General features: G+C 47.3%; 1 pseudogene across 1 annotated transcript in view; it reads left to right on the forward strand.

Annotated features, from left to right (window-relative positions):
• Positions 1–10,379: 10,379 nt before the first annotated feature.
• Positions 10,380–10,719, forward strand: part of LOC147024036 (uncharacterized) — a 50,034-nt pseudogene continuing 49,694 nt past the window's right edge. Inside the window, exon 1 of the transcript XR_015060508.1 lies at positions 10,380–10,719. This exon is cut by the window's right edge and continues 128 nt beyond it. The product of XR_015060508.1 is annotated as an uncharacterized LOC147024036 (transcript).

Consider the following 10,719-nt stretch of genomic DNA (forward strand, 5'->3'; position numbering starts at 1 on the left):
GCCTGCTCAACAATGCCTTGAGTTGGAATAGGCCGCAACAGTTTCTTCACGATAAAGCACTCAAAATATATATTTTTTCACTTTCCTCAGTGATATCATTGAATGCCTGATCTACATAACTACAAATTACTGTTTCCATCGCTTTTGTAAGTGCTATAGTTTTCAAATTAGGAGCTTGGAGCAATTTCATGCATTATATGATTCAGTTTTCCACGATGTACTCTCACAGACTGATTGAAGTATAAAATCGAAATCTATTCTGCAATACCCCACACTCCTTCAGCAACCCTCCTTACCTCCCCCCCTCGTCCCTCGTCCGACCCTCCCCCGCCCCCTCCACCTCCTGCACCAAAAGCCTCCTCCCCTACCTCTTCATTAAAAGTGTGGACCTCAAATATCCGGGGCCTTCGCTCAAACCTTTCAGATCTTTCCATGCAGGTTGCCACTGACAAACCAGACATTATCTGCCTAACAGAAACTTTCCTCTCCCAAGACGTGTCTGACTCCCAAGTATCTCTCCCTGGTTACTCCCTCTTACGGTATGACAGACCTGAGCCTCGTCCTGGTGGAGGTGTTGCTCTCTTCATCAAAGACTCTATTCCTCACTCTCCCTGCACTGCTCTCACTCCCCCACACCCCCAGGAATACCTCTGGCTTCGGCTTCCCCCTCCACTCCCACCTCATGTTTATATGTGTACTGTACCGTCCACCGAACAGTGATGACTCCATCTACACCTCACTCTCCGAAAACATGGACCATCTTCTATCTTCTCATCCAAACTCTCTCTTCCTCTTATGTGGCGACTTCAATTGTCATCACGCCAGTTGGCTAGGTGTGGGTACCTCTCACCTGCCATGGGACATCAGCAAAAGCTTTCTGTGACTCATTGGGACTGACTCAATCGGTCAACTTCCCGACCCGGATCTCAACCAATGGTACTCCATCTCTTCTGGATCTGATTTTGACAAATTTCCCTGACAATATCTGCTGCTCTTCCTTCGCTCCAATTGGTTCTTCTGACCACGTCCTTATTAAAGTGGACATCTCTCTGGCTGTTATCAGAGAACCACCTCACCGCCGTCGAGTCTGGCATTTCACTCAAGCCGACTGGCAGGGTCAAGCCATCAAACTTACAGACTGGTCTCCTATCACTACTTTCTCAAACATCAACTCATCCTGGGAATTCTTTCAAAGAAACTTGCTCTCCCTCATGCACAGATTTATCCCCTCTCGTGTTCAGTTGTCTTACCCTTCCTCCCGCCCTTGGTTTACTGAAGCTTGTGGCGAGGCAGTTGTCCTGAAACAACTTGCCTTTGCCTCATGGAAAGCAAACCCAACTGAGGGCAATCTCAGTTCTTTCCACAAAGCTCGGAACAAGTGTGTAGCTACCCTCAGGAGAGCCAGAAAACAACATCTTTCTCATCTCAAGTCTGAACTCTCAAACCTCTCTCCCTCCTCAAAATCCTGGTGGCGTTTAATCAAATCTGTTTCTGGTGTATGTTCCCCCTCCATCCCCTCCCTTACCTCAAATGGCCGCACTGCTGATTCCACACGTGATAAAGCTGAATGTCTAAACTCGGTGTTTGCAGCTAAATCTTGTGTCCCAAACCCATCACTATCTCTACCCACTTTACCCAGTGGCACCCAACTGTCCCTGGACTCTGTATCCTTTTCTCCTGACAAGGTGGAGAGCTTGCTTTCAAACCTCGGGTCAGATTCTGCAACCGGTCCAGACGGCATCAGCCCACGTGTCCTCAAAGCCTGCTCTTCTGCTCTTGCTCACCCTCTCTCTGTTCTATTCACCCTCTCATTTTCCCAAGGTCATCTGCCATCTGCTTGGAAATCTGCTAACATCACTGCCCTGCATAAAAAGGTGCAAAAACAGATCCCTGTAACTACAGACCAATCAGCCTTCTCCCAATCATCAGCAAGGTTATGGAATCCATCATCGCTTCAGACATGAAATCCTTCCTCTTCTCCAATGGCTTGATTTCCAATCATCAATTTGGTTTCAGACCAGGTCACTCTACCCTAGATATGCTGCTACTGCTCTCCCATCAATGGATGGAGGTCCTCAATGCCAGACAGGAAATCAGAGCCGTATCCCTGGACATATCACGTGCTTTTGACACAGTCTGGCACCCTGCCCTACTCACCAAACTCTCTGCCCATGGTATTCAAGGCCATCTCCACTCATGGCTCGCAGACTTCCTCTCCTGTCGCAGTCAACGTGTGGCCCTAAATGGAGTTCTTTCATCCCCTCTTCCTGTGCAGGCTGGAGTTCCTCAAGGTAGCGTTCTGGGCCCTGTTCTTTTTCTGGTTTTCATCAATGATCTCTCGGACTCTCTGGAAAATCCTCTATTTCTCTTTGCCGATGACTCAACCCTCTGCCGTACCATCTGTCATCCCTCAGCCCGGCAAGCAGCAGCTTCTTCGCTCACTGCAGATCTGGATAAAATCACAAACTGGTCCAACACGTGGGGAACATGTCTTTCAATCCAGACAAATCTCACACTCTCACTATGTCTCTTCGAAAGGACCGTTTACAAAACCCCCATCCACTTTCTCAACAATCCTCTGGAAGAAGTCTTTTCTTTCAAGCTTCTGGGTCTCACTATCTGCCATGACCTTTCCTGGGAAAGTCACATTTCCAACCTTGCCTCAAAAGCCAGTCGCCGACTGGGAATCCTCCGTCGTGCAAAGTCCTTCCTCGGCCCTCTTGAGCTCCTGACCACTTACAAAGCTTTTGTCCGTAGCCTGATGGAGTACTGCTCTCCCCTCTGGGCTGGTGCTCCTGCCTCGCACATTTCTCGATTTCACGCTGTCGAAACCAGGGCTTTAAGATCATTGGCATCTCCCGCAATGAAGCTGAGTCTTTGGGCCTCTCACTCAATCACCGCAGGTTGGTCGGTGGTCTTTCTGTCTTCTACCGACTCCTCTCCAGCCTTGCCCCCCCCTGCTCTCTCTGCGATTTGTCCCAACCACATTTCCACAGGGCGCTCAAGGTCCGCCAACAACCCCCTTCTGGTAAAACTACCAAAATCACGAATCACTGCTCATCTTCACTCTTTCATTCCTCTTTTTCCCGCCCTTGCAATAACCTTCCTCACTCTATTCTTTCCCATTCTTCCCTTCAGGCTTTCAAAACAGCTGTTCACCACCACCTCTTATCTTCCCCCATCCAAATCCTCGATCTTTTCTACCCCCGATAATCCACCCAAGCCCACTTCCTTCAATTCTCCTGCTTTCCTTCCTGAAAGTCCCTTTAATGTCCATCTTCCCCTCGCCATGTTCCCCGTCCCATCCCCATCCCTCTCCCTTCCACAGTTCACCTGTGTCTGTTCCCCAATGTTTTGTCCCTTCCACTCCCGCCCCTCTTGTCTCATGCCTCCTTGCTGTGAGTTGTGTGTTAGCTCTCATACGAGCCTCGACCAAGGTATACAAAAAAAAAAAAAAAAAAAAAAAAAAAAAAAAAATGAAAAAGTTAATAAATCAGTGATGTTTAGTTTTTTTAGGGTTCCATTTTGTGCCATTACCAATCAGCTTGCTATCACTTGCCAAATCAGCCGTTCCTTATCAACCATTTCATTGGAATGCTTGCTTGAGTTTTAAGCCACTTGCCGAGCACCCCACACGACTACAGTCAATAGCGGTGCAGTTCGTGTCCCAATCTGGATGTACAGTCGGCAGTTGCTACAAGGTAGAGGTACATATGGATAGATTTGGATCTGTAAAGAGACTCTCCGCAGGTGTGTGTGTGTGTGCATTCCTGCATGCTTGGTTACGGGGGCCGTGGTGGCAAAGTTTCATCCCGTATCTTATGATCATGATGGGTGGTGGAGGTTTTAACTTTTAACCTCAGCAGCATACGAGCAGTCATGTTTTTCTTTGTCCACGTGGCTTTCTAAAGCAATTGGTTATGTTATGTGAACAGGGTGTGCTTTACAAAGGTTAAATGGCTTGTGTTTATGAGTTTCAAAGTAAAATACATTAAATAACAACCAATTTCCGAGGTGTTCAACATATGAAGTGTTTTCTAAATTACAGAGCCAAATTTTTTTCCACCCATCACATGACGATTGGCAGCTGTTTATAAAGAATAATGTTTCTGTGCATCTCCTTGAAATGTCGACAATGCAACTTTGTTTTTAAAATTTATTTATTGAAATTTCCTCAAAACAAGAGTTGTTGAAGGCCAGCTTGGATACTCAACGTTTTTGGGTAGTATACAGTATGTACTGTAGTCAGTAGTCACACTTTATGTCCAATGTCAAGGCTCATATAAGAGCTAACACACAGAACAAGGGGAGCAGGAGACAAGAGGGGTGGGACAGGGAAGCACAAAACAGTGGGGAACAGAGACATGAGGAGATCTACGGAAGGGAGAGGGATGGGGTGGGGTATACGGGGTAAACAAGATGGACACTGCAGGGACTTACAGGAAGGAAAGCAGGGAATTTGAAGGAGGTGGGATTTGGGTGGATTAACGGGGGAAGAAAAGATCATGGTTTTGGATGGAGGAAGATAAGAGGTGGTGGTGAACAGCTGTTTTGAAGATCTGGAGGGAAGAGTAGGATTGAAGAGAGTGTGGGAGTTTGTTCCAAAGGTGGGGAAACAAGAGGAATGAAAGTGAGCAGTGATTCTTGATTTTGGTAGTTTTACCAGAAGGAGGTTTCTGGCGAACCTTGAGCGCCCTGTCGAAATATGGGGAGCCAGATCACAGTCAGAGCAGCGGGGGTGAGGTCGGAGAAAAGGCGGTGGAAGACAGAAAGACTACCGACCTGCCTGCGGTGAGAGAGTGAGCGACCCAAAGACTGAGCCTCATTGCGGGAGATACCAATGATCCTAAATGCCTTGGTTTCTACAGCGTGAAGCTGAGAAAGGTGAAGGGCGGGAGCACCAGCCCAGAGGGGAAAGCAGTACTCCATCAGACTGTGGATGAAAGCTTTGTATCTGGTCAGGAGCTCAGGTGTGCCAATGAAGGACTTTCCACGACAGAGGATGCTCAGTCGGCGACTAGCTTTGGAGGCCAGCTTGGAAATGTGGCTTTCCCAGGAAAGATCATGGCAGATAGTGAGACCCAGAAGCCTGAAGGATGCCATGGTATGCTCGAATAATTATTGTTGATGGGCGACGCTCAATGTGTGATGTTTTCTCCAATTTTGCTTGCGGGGAGTTGGACCAGGGAGACACCATACAGAAGCAAGACCAAACAGCGCTGGTGAGTCCACGTCCCACATGTGTAAATCTGTCTATTTAAATAAATATTTCCTGTAGCTCAATATAGAAAGATGGCAGAGTGAATAATTTGAATATGCACGAAGTGTGTAGTTTTTTTTCTAATGTTGCCATACATTTAAATATATTTGTTTTGAACTATGGATTGTATTTTTAATTGGCCTCGTGAGTGTGTTGGTGACATGTCGGGTATGTGACCCACATCATGATATTTCTTTGGGGGTGGGGCGAGGGGAGGGGTATAGTAATTGCAGGATAAAGGGAAAATTGCAAAAAAGATGATCAATCGAACTTTTGAGACCCAGTAGTCTTCCATTCCTACTCTGGAGCACATGAACAGTGTATTTCATTTCTAAAGAGTATCTGTGCAGGAAGAAAAACCTGCAAGTATGTATATCACATTGGGCCTGAATCTTTTTTTCTTACGACACACTCTGTAACGATGATATAGTTTTGCTGGTTAGAACAATTAAAAAAATCGGAATATGTATTTTTAGTGAATTAAATTATCTACACACCAGACAAATATAAAACCATGACATAGTCAGGTGAGGTGTGGGAGCATGCGCCAGAGCAGCGCGTCGCTGCGTCCACTTTCCGCCGGTACTCCAGAGGCCTCCCTCTGTCCATCCCCCAGGCAGATGCCTGGCCCATCCCCATCTCCTTGAGATGCCGATCAACCTGCTGCAACCACGAAGCACGTGGTCGGCCCATTGGCCTCCTCCACTCATGAGACTCCCTCGCTGAGAGAATCTGGTGAGCAGGATCAGCATCAGGAAAACGAACCACATGTCCATACAGCCGCAACTGACGCTCACGGACTATGCAGGTAACAAATCTCATCCGAGTCTCTCTCAGCAACCGCTTGTTGGACACAAAATCCGACCAGCGATAGCCAAGGATTCTCCGAAGAGACCTGGTACCAAAGGAATTAAGTCTCCCTCTCAGATCCTTGGTCAGAGTCCAAGTCTCGCATCCATAGAGCAAGACTGGAAACACCAAGGACCTGAAGACTCGGACTTTCGTCCTCCCGCACAGGTACCGGCAGCGCCACACCCCATGATCCAGTGAATCCATGACTCCCCAGGCCCGACACAGACGTCTATTGACCTCTGACTCACAGCCAGCAGAGACATGAATATCACTGCCAAGGTAAGTGAATCTCTCCACGACCTCAACATCCTCACCACAAACAGGCACAGACAGGACAGCAGCATCCAAGATGTCATTGAAAGCCTGGATCTTAGTTTTGATCCAGGAAACCCGTAATCCCAGCGGCTCCGACTCCTCATTCAGCACCTCGAGGGCCCCCAAAAGGATATCTAAAGTCTCCACAAAGATGACTGCATCATCTGCGGAATCAAGGTCAGAGATCTTGACATTGCCAAACGATGCACGGCAGCTTGATTTCTCTGACATCCTCTCTAGAATCCAGTCCATACAAGTGCTGAAAAGTGTGGGGGCCAGTACACACCTCCAACAAACTCCAGTATCAACTGAAAATAAGTCAGAGATGGTACCACCACATCTCACAGCACTCTCAGTACCAGAGTAGAGTTCAGACATCACATCGATCAGTTTTGGTGGCACCCCACGAAGACCAAAAATCCTCCAGAGGGCATCCCGATTCACTGAATCGAACGCTTTACAGAGATCAACATAGGCTGCAAGCAGCCCCTGCCGAAACTCTCGTCTGCGTTTGGTGAGGACACGAAGAGCAAGGATACGGTCAATCGTTGACGTCTTTGGTGCAAAGCCTAACTGCTCTGGACGCTGGTGCTCAAGCAGATGGTGGCGAACCCTATCAAGAATTATCCGAGCAAAGACTTTGACGGCACTGAGAGCAGCGTCACCCCTCGGTTGTTGTTGCAGTCTTGGCGATCACCCTTCCCTTTCCAGAGAGGGACAACAAGGCCCCTCTTCCAGTCAGTTGGGATGATGCCTGTGTTTCAGGCAGAGCACAGAACTGTATGCAATGACACGAGTGCAGCATTTCCACCAGCCTTGACAAGTTCAGCACAAATGCCACAGATCCCTGGAGCTTTACCCCATTTCAACCGGTTCACCGCAGCCTGTGTTTCCACAAGTGAAGGTGGACCACAGTTGATTTGAGGGTCAGCAACAGTCCTGACGTCCAACTCGACAACTGGTGGATCAGCCTGGTAAACCGCTCAAAGTAACCGGCCCAGCGGGCCTTCACTTCGGACTCCTCTGTCAAGAGCCTACCACCCTCTGCTCTAACTGCAGTTCACCGAGGGATGGGCTTGGATGAACGCAATGCGCGAATTCCCCTGAAACCAGGACGAGAATCACTTGACCACATGTGATGCTCTACCAGTCTACCCCCTCACAGATTCCTCATACGTAGGCCTCCTTATCCACCCTTAGAGCATGTACAGTTTTATGCCTCAGCTCCATAAACACCTCAGCTCTGCCATTCAGCCTGGCCCTGCGACTCTGGTCAATGGTACCCATTTTCCCTTGAGAGACAAAATTCTTCTTTGGCCTACGGTGAGTTCCAAGACATCCACCGGCAACATCAAGGACGGTGGTCTTGAAGGCACTCCACAAGGACCTCCCAAAGCACTCAGACCCCCTAAATCTCCACTCAGCTTGTCCGCAAACTCCTCAGCGACCCTCTCATCCTTGCCAACATCTAACCTCGGCTGGGATGGTACCATTCTCCTGGATTTAAGGTGCAACTTAAGAGTTGCAACAACAATCCGGTGGTCATTATTGAGGAACTGAGCATCCCGGTAGACCCTGAAGTTCTGGATCATCTTCCAGCGACCATCAATGAGGACATGGTCAATCTCCTTTGCCACACCGCCAGTGTTGGAATACCAAGTCCAGAGATGAGCTTGTGGGCGCTGAAACCATGAACCGGCCACCCTAAGTCCATGACCTCTTGCAAAGTCAAGGAACTTAATGCTATTCAGGTTCTCAGTTCCAGACCCATGGGGATCAACACATGTCTCATAACCATCCCTATCAGTTCCATTCAATGCATTGAAATCCCGCAAGACGAGAAGTGTATCTCGTCTGGGGTACTGATCAACTACAGACTCGAGCATGGCATAGAATGCGTCCTTCACAGTGAGATCACTCGCCTCAGTCGGAGCATAAACGGAGAACAGGGAAACGACACCCAAGGAGTGACAAATCCTTAGTCTCATAATACGCTCGTTGACCGGTGTTACCTCAATTACATTGGAGTCAGCTTATTGGACACAGCTACAGCAACTCCTTGAGTATGGTAACCATCAGAGCGACCAGACCAATAGTAGGTGTAACCACCGCCATGATCTCACCGCAATCCGGTCTCCGAACCTCAGAGAGTGCTGCAATACCGATGTCGAAACGCTTGAGCTCAGATGATAACAGAGACAGGTGATCATCCTCTCTTCGGGATAGGACATTCCAGGCACCCACCCGAAGGGACCGCCTCAGGTTAACCCAAGGAGACTGCCGTCTGGTGGACGACACCTCAGCACCACTCCGACACACTCTCCCGCAATCTGACCCGGGAATGTTACCCTGTGGTTTCCCTCCTATCAAAGATTGAGGGTCCCGAAGGCTTTGCCCCAATCCCATCATCCGCTGAGCTGCCCTGCGAAGGGAAGCTGCAGAGGAGGTACTCCCACGGAGTGGGTTTTCAGATTTCTTCGTGTTTTTGTGTTTTGCAGAATGAAGGGTTTTACGGTGGCCGGAGTGCAAATCCTGCCACCAACCTCCTAATAAGAAGTAACCCAACTGCAGGAGGATGTCTGCAGACACAGTTGGGCACTAGATATGGATGGCCATTGGCTCACAAGGAGCTCCTCCACCCTTCAGCAGGTTTTGTTTTTAATCCTGCTGGGTGTCCATATCCAAACACCCTCCTCTCCAAAAGAACCTGGTGGGGGAGACAGTTTAGCTGCTGACAACCCGACCATGGAACAGGTTAGTACAGGTTTACATGATACCTGTAGCAAGTCACAGATCTAATCTGGCCTGACCTGACATGACAAGTACATGCAGATATGTGTATGATATGTGATTATTTTAAATTTATTTATTTTTAAGTGTTTCGGTGCATGAAACATGAAGGGTCCTTGAATGAAAATGTCAGTGGCCATTTTGAACCAAAAATATGGCGGCCATTTTGAATCGAAAAGCCGGTGGCAATTTTGAAAAAAATAAAAATAATAAAAGGGTCTCCTCCTTCCTTTTAAAAAAAAAAACCTGGACGATCAACTGATATATTTTTTAATATGGCCTTCAAGGAGAAAATGCAAATGAAAAATCACTCGAAGAGTGACACTTGGCGAAATGGAATGGCACTCGTAGAGCACATACCTCCGCAAGGTTGAACAGTTTACATTTTGTGTGCCACTGATGGGTCGGATCTGAATTCGGACCTTAACCAAAATCGAATCGGCTTGTTCTTGTCACATCACAAACATATCCACCTAGTTTTGTCATAACTTGTCCACAACTTTTTGAGATCTCATGCAATACATAGTTTTTGGTGCCATCTCTCAGTGGTGAAGAATCACTTGAAAATTTTTTGGATCCGGATCTTCACAAAAATCAAACCAATTCGTCGGTGTCACTCACCAAACATGCCCACCAAGTTTAATCCAAATCCGTGCACAACTTTTTGAGATATCATGCAATGTCGTTTTTGGCCCAATCTCTCAATGGTGAAGAATTTCTTTAGAATTAAATAATTATCGTATCTGGATCTAGATTTGGATCACCAAAATTGAATTGATTTGTCCCTGTCACACACCCAACCTGTCCACCAAGTTTCGTCTGATTCTATCCATAACCTTTTGAGATATTGTGCTATACAGTGTATTGTTTTTGGCCCTATCTCTCAATGGTGAAGAATCACGAACAAAATTCTCAGATCCGGATCCCGATTCCGATCTTCACCAAAATTGAGGTCCTTGACCAGTCACCTACATACACCAAAAAAATCAGAATGATTGCTTGAAAACTGTGGCCAAAAATCGTGTGACAGACAGGCAAATACTACAGACCAACATATTTGGCAAAAAATTTTTTCACCAAAAAATAAACACGATTGTACACATCTATCTATAATTCCAGCAATCTGTGTGTGTGTGTGTGTGTGTGTGTGTGTGACCGCTGTTTCTCAACAACCACTGGTCCGATCTAATTGAAACTTGCCAGGTATATTGCTGGGGACCTGAGGATGACCTGAGGATTGCTGCTGCCTTTTCAAGGTTTGATATTAATCGGACGAGTGCTTCCCAAGTTATGGCCATTTATTTACCAACCAATGACAGGAACCGTTACTGCGGCCATTTTTTATCAGCCAATGACAGGAAGCGTTTCTGCGTCGCTGTGGTCGATGGAGAAGAGAAACTCAGCCGCGTTCGCCATTACGGGTTTTTTCTCTTCTCTTCTCTTTGTGTTTTTCCTTGCGAAAAGGCAAAATACGTTGGTGCTAATTGAATAATTGGCAATTA

This window comes from Eptatretus burgeri, chromosome 7 (genome assembly GCF_056783735.1).
Source record: "Eptatretus burgeri isolate ZD-2024b chromosome 7, Ebu_testis_v1, whole genome shotgun sequence".
Classification (NCBI taxonomy): Eukaryota; Metazoa; Chordata; class Myxini; order Myxiniformes; family Myxinidae; genus Eptatretus; species Eptatretus burgeri.